Genomic DNA, 16,379 nt, shown 5'->3' on the forward strand with positions numbered 1-16,379 from the left:
ATGGAGGCCCTCAGTCAGACCCATTGTTGATATGTGGCAAGACGCTCCTCGGGGCGAGTCTTGCTTGGGCCTCTCTCCTGGAGGTGCTCAGTCAGACCCAGTGTAACATGGTGCAAGACGCTCCTCGGGGCGCGTCTTGCTTGAGCTTCTCTCTTGGAGGCCCTCATTCAGACCCATTGTTTACATGTGGCAAGACGCTCCTCGGGGCGCATCTTGCTTGGGCCTCTCTCCTGGAGGCCCTCTGTCAGCCCCAGTGTTGACCTGTGTCAAGACGCTCCCCGGGGTGCGTCTTGCTTGGGCCTCTCTCCTGGAGTCGCTCAGTCAGACCGAGTGCTGACATGTGGCAAGACGCTCCTCGGGGCGCGTCTTGCTTGGGCTTCTCTCCTGGAGGCCCTCAGTCAGACCCATTGTTGACATGTGGCAAGACGCTCCGCGGGGCGCGTCTTGCTTGGGCCTCTCTCCTGGAGGCGCTCAGTCAGACCGAGTGCTGACATAAGGCAAGACGCTCCTCGGGGCGCGTCTTGCTGGGGCCTCTCTCCTGGAGGCGCTCAGTCAGACCCAGTGCTTACATGTGGCAAGACGCTCCTCGGGGCGTGTCTTGCTGGGGCTTCTCTCCTGGAGGCGTGCAGTCAGACCGAGTGCTGACATGTGGCAAGACGCTCCTCGGGGCGCGTCTTGCTTGGGCTTCTCTCCTGGAGGAGTTCAGTCAGACCGAGTGCTGACATGTGGTAAGACGCTCCTCGAGGCGCGTCTTGCTGGGGCTTCTCTCCTGGAGGCGCTCAGTCAGACCCAGTGCTTACATGTGGCAAGACGCTCCTCGGGGCGCGTCTTGCTTGGGCCTCTCTCCTGGAGGCGCTCAGTCAGACCCAGTGCTTACATGTGGCAAGACGCTCCTCGGGGAGCGTCTTGCTGGGGCTTCTCTCCTGGAGGCGCTCAGTCAGACCCAGTGCTTACATGTGGCAAGACGCTCCTCGGGGCGCGTCTTGCTGGGGCTTCTCTCCTGGAGGCGTTCAGTCAGACCGAGTGCTGACATGTGGCAAGACGCTCCTCGGGACGCGTCTTGCTTGGGCTTCTCTCCTGGAGGCCCTCAGTCAGACCCATTGTTGACATGTGGCAAGACGCTCCTCGGGGCGCGTCTTGCTTGGGCCTCTCTCCTGGAGGCGCTCAGTCAGACCCAGTGGTGACATGTGGCAAGACGCTCCTCGGGGCGCGTCTTGCTTGGGCCTCTCTCCTGGAGGCGCTCAGTCAGACCAATTGTTGACATGTGGCAAGACGCTCCTCGGGGCGCGTCTTGCTTGGGCTTCTCTCCTGGAGGCCCTCAGTCAGACCGAGTGCTGACATGTGGCAAGATGCTCCTCGGGGCGCGTCTTGCTTGGGCTTCTCTCATGGAGGCCCTCAGTCAGACCCATTGTTGATATGTGGCAAGACGCTCCTCGGGGCGAGTCTTGCTTGGGCCTCTCTCCTGGAGGTGCTCAGTCAGACCCAGTGTAACATGGTGCAAGACGCTCCTCGGGGCGCGTCTTGCTTGAGCTTCTCTCTTGGAGGCCCTCATTCAGACCCATTGTTTACATGTGGCAAGACGCTCCTCGGGGCGCATCTTGCTTGGGCCTCTCTCCTGGAGGCCCTCAGTCAGACCCATTGTTGACATGTGGCAAGACGCTCCTCGGGGCGCGTCTTGCTTGGGCTTCTCTCCTGGAGGCCCTCAGTCAGACCCATTGTTGACATGTGGCAAGACGCTCCGCGGGGCGCGTCTTGCTTGGGCCTCTCTCCTGGAGGCGCTCAGTCAGACCGAGTGCTGACATAAGGCAAGACGCTCCTCGGGGCGCGTCTTGCTGGGGCCTCTCTCCTGGAGGCGCTCAGTCAGACCCAGTGCTTACATGTGGCAAGACGCTCCTCGGGGCGCGTCTTGCTGGGGCTTCTCTCCTGGAGGCGTTCAGTCAGACCGAGTGCTGACATGTGGCAAGACGCTCCTCGGGACGCGTCTTGCTTGGGCTTCTCTCCTGGAGGCCCTCAGTCAGACCCATTGTTGACATGTGGCAAGACGCTCCTCGGGGCGCGTCTTGCTTGGGCCTCTCTCCTGGAGACGCTCAGTCAGACCCAGTGTTGACACGTGACAAGACGCTCCTCGGGGCGCGTCTTGCTTGGGCTTCTCTCATGGAGGCCCTCAGTCAGACCCATTGTTGATATGTGGCAAGACGCTCCTCGGGGCGCGTCTTGCTTGGGCCTCTCTCCTGGAGGCGCTCAGTTAGACCGAGTGCTGACATGTGGCAAGACGCTCCTCGGGGCGCGTCTTGCTTGGGCTTCTCTCCTGGAGGCCCTCAGTCAGACCCATTGTTTACATGTGGCAAGACGCTCCTTTGGGCGCATCTTGCTTGGGCCTCTCTCCTGGAGTTCCTCTGTCAGCCCCAGTGTTGACATGTGTCAAGACGCTCCTCGGGGTGCGTCTTGCTTGGGCCTCTCTCCTGGAGGCGCTCAGTCAGACAGAGTGCTGACATGTGGCAAGACGCTCCTCGGGGCGCGTCTTGCTTGGGCTTCTCTCCTGGAGGCCCTCAGTCAGACCCATTGTTGACATGTGGCAAGACACTCCTCGGGACGCGTCTTGCTTGGGCTTCTCTCCTGGAGGCCCTCAGTCAGACTCATTGTTGACATGTGGCAAGACACTCCTCGGGACGCGTCTTGCTTGGGCCTCTCTCCTGGAGGCGCTCAGTCAGACCGAGTGCTGACATAAGGCAAGACGCTCCTCGGGGCGCGTCTTGCTGGGGCCTCTCTCCTGGAGGCGCTCAGTCAGACCCAGTGCTTACATGTGGCAAGACGCTCCTCGGGGCGCGTCTTGCTGGGGCTTCTCTCCTGGAGGCGTTCAGTCAGGACGAGTGCTGACATGTGGCAAGACACTCCTCGGGACGCGTCTTTCTTGGGCTTCTCTCCTGGAGGCCCTCAGTCAGACTCATTGTTGACATGTGGCAAGACGCTCCTCGGGGCGCGTCTTGCTTGGGCCTCTCTCCTGGAGGCGCTCAGTCAGACCCAGTGGTGACATGTGGCAAGACGCTCCTCGGGGCGCGTCTTGCTTGGGCCTCTCTCTTGGAGACGCTCAGTCAGACCCAGTGTTGACACGTGACAAGACGCTCCTCGGGGCGCGTCTTGCTTGGGCTTCTCTCATGGAGGCCCTCAGTCAGACCCATTGTTGATATGGTGCAAGACGCTCCTCGGGGCGCGTCTTGCTTGGGCTTCTCTCTTGGAGGCCCTCAGTCAGACCCATTGTTGACATGTGGCAAGACGCTCCTCGGGGCGCATCTTGCTTGGGCCTCTCTCCTGGAGGCCCTCTGTCAGACCCAGTGTTGACATGGTGCAAGACGCTCCTCGGGGCGCGTCTTGCTTGGGCTTCTCTCTTGGAGGGACTCAGTCAGACCCATTGTTTACATGTGGCAAGACGCTCCTCGGGGCGCATCTTGCTTGGGCCTCTCTCCTGGAGGCCCTCTGTCATTCCCAGTGTTGACATGTGTCAAGACGCTCCCCGGGATGTGTCTTGCTTGGGCCTCTCTCCTGGAGTCGCTCAGTCAGACCGAGTGCTGCCATGTGGCAAGACGCTCCTCGGGGCGCGTCTTGCTTGGGCTTCTCTCCTGGAGGCCCTCAGTCAGACCCATTGTTGACATGTGGCAAGACGCTCCGCGGGGCGCGTCTTGCTTGGGCCTCTCTCCTGGAGGCGCTCAGTCAGACCGAGTGCTGACATAAGGCAAGACGCTCCTCGGGGCGCGTCTTGCTGGGGCCTCTCTCCTGGAGGCGCTCAGTCAGACCCAGTGCTTACATGTGGCAAGACGCTCCTCGGGGCGTGTCTTGCTGGGGCTTCTCTCCTGGAGGCGTTTAGTCAGACCGAGTGCTGACATGTGGCAAGACGCTCCTCGGGGCGTGTCTTGCTTGGGCTTCTCTCCTGGAGGCGTTCAGTCAGACCGAGTGCTGACATGTGGTAAGACGCTCCTCGGGGCGCGTCTTGCTGGGGCTTCTCTCCTGGAGGCGCTCAGTCAGACCCAGTGCTTACATGTGGCAAGACGCTCCTCGGGGCGCGTCTTGCTTGGGCCTCTCTCCTGGAGGCGCTCAGTCAGACTCAGTGCTGACATGTGGCAAGACGCTCCTCGGGGCGCGTCTTGCTTGGGCCTCTCTCCTGGATACGCTCAGTCAGACCCAGTGTTGACACGTGGCAAGACGCTCCTTTGGGCGCATCTTGCTTGGGCTTCTCTCCTGGAGGCCCTCAGTCAGACCCATTGTTGACATGTGGCAAGACGCTCCTCGGGGCGCGTCTTGCTTGGGCCTCTCTCCTGGAGGCGCTCAGTCAGACCGAGTGCTGACATAAGGCAAGATGCTCCTCGGGGCGTGTCTTGCTGGGGCCTCTCTCCTGGAGGCGCTCAATCAGACCCAGTGCTTACATGTGGCAAGACGCTCCTCGGGGCGCGTCTTGCTGGGGCTTCTCTCCTGGAGGCGTTCAGTCAGACCGAGTGCTGACATGTGGCAAGACGCTCCTCGGGACGTGTCTTGCTTGGGCTTCTCTCCTGGAGGCCCTCAGTCAGACTCATTGTTGACATGTGGCAAGACGCTCCTCGGGGCGCGTCTTGCTTGGGCCTCTCTCCTGGAGGCGCTCAGTCAGACCCAGTGGTGACATGTGACAAGACGCTCCTCGGGGCGCGTCTTGCTTGGGCTTCTCTCATGGAGGCCCTCAGTCAGATCCATTGTTGATATGTGGCAAGACGCTCCTCGGGGCGCGTCTTGCTTGGGCCTCTCTCCTGGAGGAGCTCAGTCAGACCGAGTGCTGACATGTGGCAAGACGCTCCTCGGGGCGTGTCTTGCTGGGGCTTCTCTCCTAGAGGCGTTCAGTCAGACAGAGTGCTGACATGTGGCAAGACGCTCCTCGGGGCGCGTCTTGCTTGGGCTTCTCTCCTGGAGGCCCTCAGTCAGACTCATTGTTGACATGTGGCAAGATGCTCCTCGGGGCGCGTCTTGCTTGAGGCCTCTCTCCTGGAGGCGCACAGTCAGACAGAGTGCTGACATGTGGCCAGACGCTCCTCGGGGCGCGTCTTGCTGGGGCCTCTCTCCTGGAGGCGCTCTGTCAGACCGAGTGCTGACATGTGGCAAGACGCTCCTCGGGGCGCGTCTTGCTTGGGCTTCTCTCCTGGAGGCCCTCAGTCAGACCCATTGTTTACATGTGGCAAGACACTCCTCGGGGCGCATCTTGCTTGGGCCTCTCTCCTGGAGGCCCTCTGTCAGCCCCAGTGTTGACATGAGTCAAGACGCTCCTCGGGGCGAGTCTTGCTTGGGCCTCTCTCCTGGAGGTGCTCAGTCAGACCCAGTGTTGACATGGTGCAAGAAGCTCCTCGGGGCGCGTCTTGCTTGGGCTTCTCTCTTGGAGGCCCTCAGTCAGACCCATTGTTGACATGTGGCAAGACGCTCCTCGGGGCGCGTCTTGCTTGGGCTTCTCTCCTGGAGGCCCTCAGTCAGACCCATTGTTGACATGTGGCAAGACGCTCCTCGGGGCGCATCTTGCTTGGGCCTCTCTCCTGGAGGCGCTCAGTCAGACCGAGTGCTGACATAAGGCAAGACGCTCCTCGGGGCGCGTCTTGCTGGGGCCTCTCTCCTGGAGGCACTCAGTCAGACCCAGTGCTTACATGTGGCAAGACGCTCCTCGGGGTGTGTCTTGCTGGGGCTTCTCTCCTGGAGGCGTTCAGTCAGACCGAGTGCTGACATGTGGCAAGGAGCTCCTCGGGGCGCGTCTTGCTTGGGCTTCTCTCATGGAGGCCCTCAGTCAGACCCATTGTTGATATGTGGCAAGACGCTCCTCGGGGCGAGTCTTGCTTGGGCCTCTCTCCTGGAGGTGCTCAGTCAGACCCAGTGTTGACATGGTGCAAGACGCTCCTCGGGGCGCGTCTTGCTTCGGCTTCTCTCTTGAAGGCCCTCAGTCAGACCCATTGTTTACATGTGGCAAGACGCTCCTCGGGGAGCATCTTGCTTGGGCCTCTCTCCTGGAGGCCCTCTGTCAGCCCCAGTGTTGACATGTGTCAAGACGCTCCCCGGGGTGTGTCTTGCTTGGGCCTCTCTCCTGGAGTCGCTCAGTCAGAACGAGTGCTGACATGTGGCAAGACGCTCCTCGGGGCGCGTCTTGCTTGGGCTTCTCTCCTGGAGGCCCTCAGTCAGACCCATTGTTGACATGTGGCAAGACGCTCCGCGGGGCGCGTCTTGCTTGGGCCTCTCTCCTGGAGGCGCTCAGTCAGACCGAGTGCTGACATAAGGCAAGACGCTCCTCGGGGCGCGTCTTGCTGGGGCCTCTCTCCTGGAGGCGCTCAGTCAGACCCAGTGCTTACATGTGGCAAGACGCTCCTCGGGGCGTGTCTTGCTGGGGCTTCTCTCCTGGAGGCGTTCAGTCAGACCGAGTGCTGACATGTGGCAAGACGCTCCTCGGAGCGCGTCTTGCTTGGGCTTCTCTCCTGGAGGCGTTCAGTCAGACCGAGTGCTGACATGTGGTAAGACGCTCCTCGGGGCGCGTCTTGCTGGGGCTTCTCTCCTGGAGGCGCTCAGTCAGACCCAGTACTTACATGTAGCAAGACGCTCCTCGGGGCGCGTCTTGCTTGGGCCTCTCTCCTGGAGGCGCTCAGTCAGACTCAGTGCTGACATGTGGCAAGACGCTCCTCGGGGCGCGTCTTGCTTGGGCCTCTCTCCTGGAGACGCTCAGTCAGACCCAGTGTTGACACGTGGCAAGACGCTCCTCAGGGCGCGTCTTACTTGGGCCTCTCTCCTGGAGGCGCTCAGTCAGACCCAGTGGTGACATGTGGCAAGACGCTCCTCGGGGCGCGTCTTGCTTGGGCTTCTCTCATGGAGGCCCTCAGTCAGACCCATTGCTGATATGTGGCAAGACGCTCCTCGGGGCGCGTCTTGCTTGGGCCTCTCTCCTGGAGGCGCTCAGTCAGACCGAGTGCTGACATGTGGCAAGACGCTCCTCAGGGCGCGTCTTGCTTGGGCTTCTCTCCTGGAGGCCCTCAGTCAGACCCATTGTTTACATGTGGCAAGACGCTCCTCGGGGCGCATCTTGCTTGGGCTTCTCTCCTGGAGGCCCTCAGTCAGACCCATTGTTGACATGTGGCAAGACGCTCCTCAGGGCGCGTCTTGCTTGGGCCTCTCTCCTGGAGGCGCTCAGTCAGACCGAGTGCTGACATAAGGCAAGACGCTCCTCGGGGCGCGTCTTGCTGGGGCCTCTCTCCTGGAGGCGCTCAGTCAGACCCAGTGCTTACATGTGGCAAGACGCTCCTCGGGGCGCGTCTTGCTGGGGCTTCTCTCCTGGAGGCGTTCAGTCAGACCCAGTGCTTACATGTGGCAAGACGCTCCTCGGGGCGTGTCTTGCTTGGGCCTCTCTCCTGGAGGCGCTCAGTCAGACCGAGTGCTGACATAAGGCAAGACGCTCCTCGGGGCGCGTCTTGCTTGGGCCTCTCTCCTGGAGGCGCTCAGTCAGACCCAGTGGTGACATGTGACAAGACGCTCCTCGGGGCGCGTCTTGCTTGGGCTTCTCTCATGGAGGCCCTCAGTCAGATCCATTGTTGATATGTGGCAAGAAGCTCCTCGGGGCGCGTCTTGCTTGGGCCTCTCTCCTGGAGGAGCTCAGTCAGACCGAGTGCTGACATGTGGCAAGACGCTCCTCGGGGCGCGTCTTGCTGGGGCTTCTCTTCTAGAGGCGTTCAGTCAGACCGAGTGCTGACATATGGCAAGACGCTCCTCGGGGCGCGTCTTGCTTGGGCTTCTCTCCTGGAGGCCCTCAGTCAGACCCATTGTTTACATGTGTCAAGACGCTCCTCGGGGTGCGTCTTGCTTGGGCCTCTCTCCTGGAGGCGCTCAGTCAGACCGAGTGCTGACATGTGGCAAGACGCTCCTCGGGGCGCGTCTTGCTTGGGCTTCTCTCCTGGAGGCCCTCAGTCAGACCCATTGTTGACATGTGGCAAGACACTCCTCGGGACGCGTCTTGCTTGGGCTTCTCTCCTGGAGGCCCTCAGTCAGACTCATTGTTGACATGTGGCAAGACACTCCTCGGGACGCGTCTTGCTTGGGCCTCTCTCCTGGAGGCGCTCAGTCAGACCGAGTGCTGACATAAGGCAAGACGCTCCTCGGGGCGCGTCTTGCTGGGGCCTCTCTCCTGGAGGCGCTCAGTCAGACCCAGTGCTTACATGTGGCAAGACGCTCCTCGGGGCGCGTCTTGCTGGGGCTTCTCTCCTGGAGGCGTTCAGTCAGACCGAGTGCTGACATGTGGCAAGACACTCCTCGGGACGCGTCTTGCTTGGGCTTCTCTCCTGGAGGCCCTCAGTCAGACTCATTGTTGACATGTGGCAAGACGCTCCTCGGGGCGCGTCTTGCTTGGGCCTCTCTCCTGGAGGCGCTCAGTCAGACCCAGTGGTGACATGTGGCAAGACGCTCCTCGGGGCGCGTCTTGCTTGGGCCTCTCTCCTGGAGACGCTCAGTCAGACCCAGTGTTGACACGTGACAAGACGCTCCTCGGGGCGCGTCTTGCTTGGGCTTCTCTCATGGAGGCCCTTAGTCAGACCCATTGTTGATATGTGGCAAGACGCTCCTTGGGGCGCGTCTTGCTTGGGCCTCTCTCCTGGAGGCGCTCAGTCAGACCGAGTGCTGACATGTGGCAAGACGCTCCTCGGGGCGCGTCTTGCTTGGGCTTCTCTCATGGAGGCCCTCAGTCAGACCCATTGTTGATATGTGGCAAGACTCTCCTCGGGGCGAGTCTTGCTTGGGCCTCTCTCCTGGAGGTGCTCAGTCAGACCCAGTGTTGACATGGTGCAAGACGCTCCTCGGGGCGCGTCTTGCTTGGGCTTCTCTCTTGGAGGCCCTCAGTCAGACCCATTGTTGACATGTGGCAAGACGCTCCTCGGGGCGCATCTTGCTTGGGCCTCTCTCCTGGAGGCCCTCTGTCAGCCCCAGTGTTGACATGTGTCAAGACGCTCCTCGGGGTGCGTCTTGCTTGGGCCTCTCTCCTGGAGTCGCTCAGTCAGACCGAGTGCTGACATGTGGCAAGATGCTCCTCGGGGCGCGTCTTGCTTGGGCTTCTCTCATGGAGGCCCTCAGTCAGACCCATTGTTGATATGTGGCAAGACGCTCCTCGGGGCGAGTCTTGCTTGGGCCTCTCTCCTGGAGGTGCTCAGTCAGACCCAGTGTAACATGGTGCAAGACGCTCCTCGGGGCGCGTCTTGCTTGAGCTTCTCTCTTGGAGGCCCTCATTCAGACCCATTGTTTACATGTGGCAAGACGCTCCTCGGGGCGCATCTTGCTTGGGCCTCTCTCCTGGAGGCCCTCTGTCAGCCCCAGTGTTGACATGTGTCAAGACGCTCCCCGGGGTGCGTCTTGCTTGGGCCTCTCTCCTGGAGTCGCTCAGTCAGACCGAGTGCTGACATGTGGCAAGACGCTCCTCGGGGCGCGTCTTGCTTGGGCTTCTCTCCTGGAGGCCCTCAGTCAGACCCATTGTTGACATGTGGCAAGACGCTCCGCGGGGCGCGTCTTGCTTGGGCCTCTCTCCTGGAGGCGCTCAGTCAGACCGAGTGCTGACATAAGGCAAGACGCTCCTCGGGGCGCGTCTTGCTGGGGCCTCTCTCCTGGAGGCGCTCAGTCAGACCCAGTGCTTACATGTGGCAAGACGCTCCTCGGGGCGTGTCTTGCTGGGGCTTCTCTCCTGGAGGCGTGCAGTCAGACCGAGTGCTGACATGTGGCAAGACGCTCCTCGGGGCGCGTCTTGCTTGGGCTTCTCTCCTGGAGGAGTTCAGTCAGACCGAGTGCTGACATGTGGTAAGACGCTCCTCGAGGCGCGTCTTGCTGGGGCTTCTCTCCTGGAGGCGCTCAGTCAGACCCAGTGCTTACATGTGGCAAGACGCTCCTCGGGGCGCGTCTTGCTTGGGCCTCTCTCCTGGAGGCGCTCAGTCAGACCCAGTGCTTACATGTGGCAAGACGCTCCTCGGGGAGCGTCTTGCTGGGGCTTCTCTCCTGGAGGCGCTCAGTCAGACCCAGTGCTTACATGTGGCAAGACGCTCCTCGGGGCGCGTCTTGCTGGGGCTTCTCTCCTGGAGGCGTTCAGTCAGACCGAGTGCTGACATGTGGCAAGACGCTCCTCGGGACGCGTCTTGCTTGGGCTTCTCTCCTGGAGGCCCTCAGTCAGACCCATTGTTGACATGTGGCAAGACGCTCCTCGGGGCGCGTCTTGCTTGGGCCTCTCTCCTGGAGGCGCTCAGTCAGACCCAGTGGTGACATGTGGCAAGACGCTCCTCGGGGCGCGTCTTGCTTGGGCCTCTCTCCTGGAGGCGCTCAGTCAGACCAATTGTTGACATGTGGCAAGACGCTCCTCGGGGCGCGTCTTGCTTGGGCTTCTCTCCTGGAGGCCCTCAGTCAGACCGAGTGCTGACATGTGGCAAGATGCTCCTCGGGGCGCGTCTTGCTTGGGCTTCTCTCATGGAGGCCCTCAGTCAGACCCATTGTTGATATGTGGCAAGACGCTCCTCGGGGCGAGTCTTGCTTGGGCCTCTCTCCTGGAGGTGCTCAGTCAGACCCAGTGTAACATGGTGCAAGACGCTCCTCGGGGCGCGTCTTGCTTGAGCTTCTCTCTTGGAGGCCCTCATTCAGACCCATTGTTTACATGTGGCAAGACGCTCCTCGGGGCGCATCTTGCTTGGGCCTCTCTCCTGGAGGCCCTCTGTCAGCCCCAGTGTTGACATGTGTCAAGACGCTCCCCGGGGTGCGTCTTGCTTGGGCCTCTCTCCTGGAGTCGCTCAGTCAGACCGAGTGCTGACATGTGGCAAGACGCTCCTCGGGGCGCGTCTTGCTTGGGCTTCTCTCCTGGAGGCCCTCAGTCAGACCCATTGTTGACATGTGGCAAGACGCTCCGCGGGGCGCGTCTTGCTTGGGCCTCTCTCCTGGAGGCGCTCAGTCAGACCGAGTGCTGACATAAGGCAAGACGCTCCTCGGGGCGCGTCTTGCTGGGGCCTCTCTCCTGGAGGCGCTCAGTCAGACCCAGTGCTTACATGTGGCAAGACGCTCCTCGGGGCGTGTCTTGCTGGGGCTTCTCTCCTGGAGGCGTGCAGTCAGACCGAGTGCTGACATGTGGCAAGACGCTCCTCGGGGCGCGTCTTGCTTGGGCTTCTCTCCTGGAGGAGTTCAGTCAGACCGAGTGCTGACATGTGGTAAGACGCTCCTCGAGGCGCGTCTTGCTGGGGCTTCTCTCCTGGAGGCGCTCAGTCAGACCCAGTGCTTACATGTGGCAAGACGCTCCTCGGGGCGCGTCTTGCTTGGGCCTCTCTCCTGGAGGCGCTCAGTCAGACCCAGTGCTTACATGTGGCAAGACGCTCCTCGGGGAGCGTCTTGCTGGGGCTTCTCTCCTGGAGGCGCTCAGTCAGACCCAGTGCTTACATGTGGCAAGACGCTCCTCGGGGCGCGTCTTGCTGGGGCTTCTCTCCTGGAGGCGTTCAGTCAGACCGAGTGCTGACATGTGGCAAGACGCTCCTCGGGACGCGTCTTGCTTGGGCTTCTCTCCTGGAGGCCCTCAGTCAGACCCATTGTTGACATGTGGCAAGACGCTCCTCGGGGCGCGTCTTGCTTGGGCCTCTCTCCTGGAGGCGCTCAGTCAGACCCAGTGGTGACATGTGGCAAGACGCTCCTCGGGGCGCGTCTTGCTTGGGCCTCTCTCCTGGAGGCGCTCAGTCAGACCAATTGTTGACATGTGGCAAGACGCTCCTCGGGGCGCGTCTTGCTTGGGCTTCTCTCATGGAGGCCCTCAGTCAGACCCATTGTTGATATGTGGCAAGACGCTCCTCGGGGCGAGTCTTGCTTGGGCCTCTCTCCTGGAGGTGCTCAGTCAGACCCAGTGTAACATGGTGCAAGACGCTCCTCGGGGCGCGTCTTGCTTGAGCTTCTCTCTTGGAGGCCCTCATTCAGACCCATTGTTTACATGTGGCAAGACGCTCCTCGGGGCGCATCTTGCTTGGGCCTCTCTCCTGGAGGCCCTCTGTCAGCCCCAGTGTTGACATGTGTCAAGACGCTCCCCGGGGTGCGTCTTGCTTGGGCCTCTCTCCTGGAGTCGCTCAGTCAGACCGAGTGCTGACATGTGGCAAGACGCTCCTCGGGGCGCGTCTTGCTTGGGCTTCTCTCCTGGAGGCCCTCAGTCAGACCCATTGTTGACATGTGGCAAGACGCTCCGCGGGGCGCGTCTTGCTTGGGCCTCTCTCCTGGAGGCGCTCAGTCAGACCGAGTGCTGACATAAGGCAAGACGCTCCTCGGGGCGCGTCTTGCTGGGGCCTCTCTCCTGGAGGCGCTCAGTCAGACCCAGTGCTTACATGTGGCAAGACGCTCCTCGGGGCGTGTCTTGCTGGGGCTTCTCTCCTGGAGGCGTGCAGTCAGACCGAGTGCTGACATGTGGCAAGACGCTCCTCGGGGCGCGTCTTGCTTGGGCTTCTCTCCTGGAGGAGTTCAGTCAGACCGAGTGCTGACATGTGGTAAGACGCTCCTCGAGGCGCGTCTTGCTGGGGCTTCTCTCCTGGAGGCGCTCAGTCAGACCCAGTGCTTACATGTGGCAAGACGCTCCTCGGGGCGCGTCTTGCTTGGGCCTCTCTCCTGGAGGCGCTCAGTCAGACCCAGTGCTTACATGTGGCAAGACGCTCCTCGGGGAGCGTCTTGCTGGGGCTTCTCTCCTGGAGGCGCTCAGTCAGACCCAGTGCTTACATGTGGCAAGACGCTCCTCGGGGCGCGTCTTGCTGGGGCTTCTCTCCTGGAGGCGTTCAGTCAGACCGAGTGCTGACATGTGGCAAGACGCTCCTCGGGACGCGTCTTGCTTGGGCTTCTCTCCTGGAGGCCCTCAGTCAGACCCATTGTTGACATGTGGCAAGACGCTCCTCGGGGCGCGTCTTGCTTGGGCCTCTCTCCTGGAGGCGCTCAGTCAGACCCAGTGGTGACATGTGGCAAGACGCTCCTCGGGGCGCGTCTTGCTTGGGCCTCTCTCCTGGAGGCGCTCAGTCAGACCAATTGTTGACATGTGGCAAGACGCTCCTCGGGGCGCGTCTTGCTTGGGCTTCTCTCCTGGAGGCCCTCAGTCAGACCGAGTGCTGACATGTGGCAAGATGCTCCTCGGGGCGCGTCTTGCTTGGGCTTCTCTCATGGAGGCCCTCAGTCAGACCCATTGTTGATATGTGGCAAGACGCTCCTCGGGGCGAGTCTTGCTTGGGCCTCTCTCCTGGAGGTGCTCAGTCAGACCCAGTGTAACATGGTGCAAGACGCTCCTCGGGGCGCGTCTTGCTTGAGCTTCTCTCTTGGAGGCCCTCATTCAGACCCATTGTTTACATGTGGCAAGACGCTCCTCGGGGCGCATCTTGCTTGGGCCTCTCTCCTGGAGGCCCTCTGTCAGCCCCAGTGTTGACATGTGTCAAGACGCTCCCCGGGGTGCGTCTTGCTTGGGCCTCTCTCCTGGAGTCGCTCAGTCAGACCGAGTGCTGACATGTGGCAAGACGCTCCTCGGGGCGCGTCTTGCTTGGGCTTCTCTCCTGGAGGCCCTCAGTCAGACCCATTGTTGACATGTGGCAAGACGCTCCGCGGGGCGCGTCTTGCTTGGGCCTCTCTCCTGGAGGCGCTCAGTCAGACCGAGTGCTGACATAAGGCAAGACGCTCCTCGGGGCGCGTCTTGCTGGGGCCTCTCTCGTGGAGGCGCTCAGTCAGACCCAGTGCTTACATGTGGCAAGACTCTCCTCGGGGCGTGTCTTGCTGGGGCTTCTCTCCTGGAGGCGTGCAGTCAGACCGAGTGCTGACATGTGGCAAGACGCTCCTCGGGGCGCGTCTTGCTTGGGCTTCTCTCCTGGAGGAGTTCAGTCAGACCGAGTGCTGACATGTGGTAAGACGCTCCTCGAGGCGCGTCTTGCTGGGGCTTCTCTCCTGGAGGCGCTCAGTCAGACCCAGTGCTTACATGTGGCAAGACGCTCCTCGGGGCGCGTCTTGCTTGGGCCTCTCTCCTGGAGGCGCTCAGTCAGACCCAGTGCTTACATGTGGCAAGACGCTCCTCGGGGAGCGTCTTGCTGGGGCTTCTCTCCTGGAGGCGCTCAGTCAGACCCAGTGCTTACATGTGGCAAGACGCTCCTCGGGGCGCGTCTTGCTGGGGCTTCTCTCCTGGAGGCGTTCAGTCAGACCGAGTGCTGACATGTGGCAAGACGCTCCTCGGGACGCGTCTTGCTTGGGCTTCTCTCCTGGAGGCCCTCAGTCAGACCCATTGTTGACATGTGGCAAGACGCTCCTCGGGGCGCGTCTTGCTTGGGCCTCTCTCCTGGAGACGCTCAGTCAGACCCAGTGTTGACACGTGACAAGATGCTCCTCGGGGCGCGTCTTGCTTGGGCTTCTCTCATGGAGGCCCTCAGTCAGACCCATTGTTGATATGTGGCAAGACGCTCCTCGGGGCGCGTCTTGCTTGGGCCTCTCTCCTGGAGGCGCTCAGTTAGACGGAGTGCTGACATGTGGCAAGACGCTCCTCGGGGCGCGTCTTGCTTGGGCTTCTCTCCTGGAGGCCCTCAGTCAGACCCATTGTTTACATGTGGCAAGACGCTCCTTTGGGCGCATCTTGCTTGGGCCTCTCTCCTGGAGTTCCTCTGTCAGCCCCAGTGTTGACATGTGTCAAGACGCTCCTCGGGGTGCGTCTTGCTTGGGCCTCTCTCCTGGAGGCGCTCAGTCAGACCGAGTGCTGACATGTGGCAAGACGCTCCTCGGGGCGCGTCTTGCTTGGGCTTCTCTCCTGGAGGCCCTCAGTCAGACCCATTGTTGACATGTGGCAAGACACTCCTCGGGACGCGTCTTGCTTGGGCTTCTCTCCTGGAGGCCCTCAGTCAGACTCATTGTTGACATGTGGCAAGACACTCCTCGGGACGCGTCTTGCTTGGGCCTCTCTCCTGGAGGCGCTCAGTCAGACCGAGTGCTGACATAAGGCAAGACGCTCCTCGGGGCGCGTCTTGCTGGGGCCTCTCTCCTGGAGGCGTTCAGTCAGGACGAGTGCTGACATGTGGCAAGACACTCCTCGGGACGCGTCTTTCTTGGGCTTCTCTCCTGGAGGCCCTCAGTCAGACTCATTGTTGACATGTGGCAAGACGCTCCTCGGGGCGCGTCTTGCTTGGGCCTCTCTCCTGGAGGCGCTCAGTCAGACCCAGTGGTGACATGTGGCAAGACGCTCCTCGGGGCGCGTCTTGCTTGGGCCTCTCTCTTGGAGACGCTCAGTCAGACCCAGTGTTGACACGTGACAAGACGCTCCTCGGGGCGCGTCTTGCTTGGGCTTCTCTCATGGAGGCCCTCAGTCAGACCCATTGTTAATATGGTGCAAGACGCTCCTCGGGGCGCGTCTTGCTTGGGCTTCTCTCTTGGAGGCCCTCAGTCAGACCCATTGTTGACATGTGGCAAGACGCTCCTCGGGGCGCATCTTGCTTGGGCCTCTCTCCTGGAGGCCCTCTGTCAGACCCAGTGTTGACATGGTGCAAGACGCTCCTCGGGGCGCGTCTTGCTTGGGCTTCTCTCTTGGAGGGACTCAGTCAGACCCATTGTTTACATGTGGCAAGACGCTCCTCGGGGCGCATCTTGCTTGGGCCTCTCTCCTGGAGGCCCTCTGTCAGCCCCAGTGTTGACATGTGTCAAGACGCTCCCCGGGGTGTGTCTTGCTTGGGCCTCTCTCCTGGAGTCGCTCAGTCAGACCGAGTGCTGCCATGTGGCAAGACGCTCCTCGGGGCGCGTCTTGCTTGGGCTTCTCTCCTGGAGGCCCTCAGTCAGACCCATTGTTGACATGTGGCAAGACGCTCCGCGGGGCGCGTCTTGCTTGGGCCTCTCTCCTGGAGGCGCTCAGTCAGACCGAGTGCTGACATAAGGCAAGACGCTCCTCGGGGCGCGTCTTGCTGGGGCCTCTCTCCTGGAGGCGCTCAGTCAGACCCAGTGCTTACATGTGGCAAGACGCTCCTCGGGGCGTGTCTTGCTGGGGCTTCTCTCCTGGAGGCGTTTAGTCAGACCGAGTGCTGACATGTGGCAAGACGCTCCTCGGGGCGCGTCTTGCTTGGGCTTCTCTCCTGGAGGCGTTCAGTCAGACCGAGTGCTGACATGTGGTAAGACGCTCCTCGGGGCGCGTCTTGCTGGGGCTTCTCTCCTGGAGGCGCTCAGTCAGACCCAGTGCTTACATGTGGCAAGACGCTCCTCGGGGCGCGTCTTGCTTGGGCCTCTCTCCTGGAGGCGCTCAGTCAGACTCAGTGCTGACATGTGGCAAGACGCTCCTCGGGGCGCGTCTTGCTTGGGCCTCTCTCCTGGAGACGCTCAGTCAGACCCAGTGTTGACACGTGGCAAGACGCTCCTCGGGGCGCGTC

Source organism: Nothobranchius furzeri, chromosome 13 (genome assembly GCF_043380555.1).
Source record: "Nothobranchius furzeri strain GRZ-AD chromosome 13, NfurGRZ-RIMD1, whole genome shotgun sequence".
Lineage (NCBI taxonomy): Eukaryota > Metazoa > Chordata > Actinopteri > Cyprinodontiformes > Nothobranchiidae > Nothobranchius > Nothobranchius furzeri.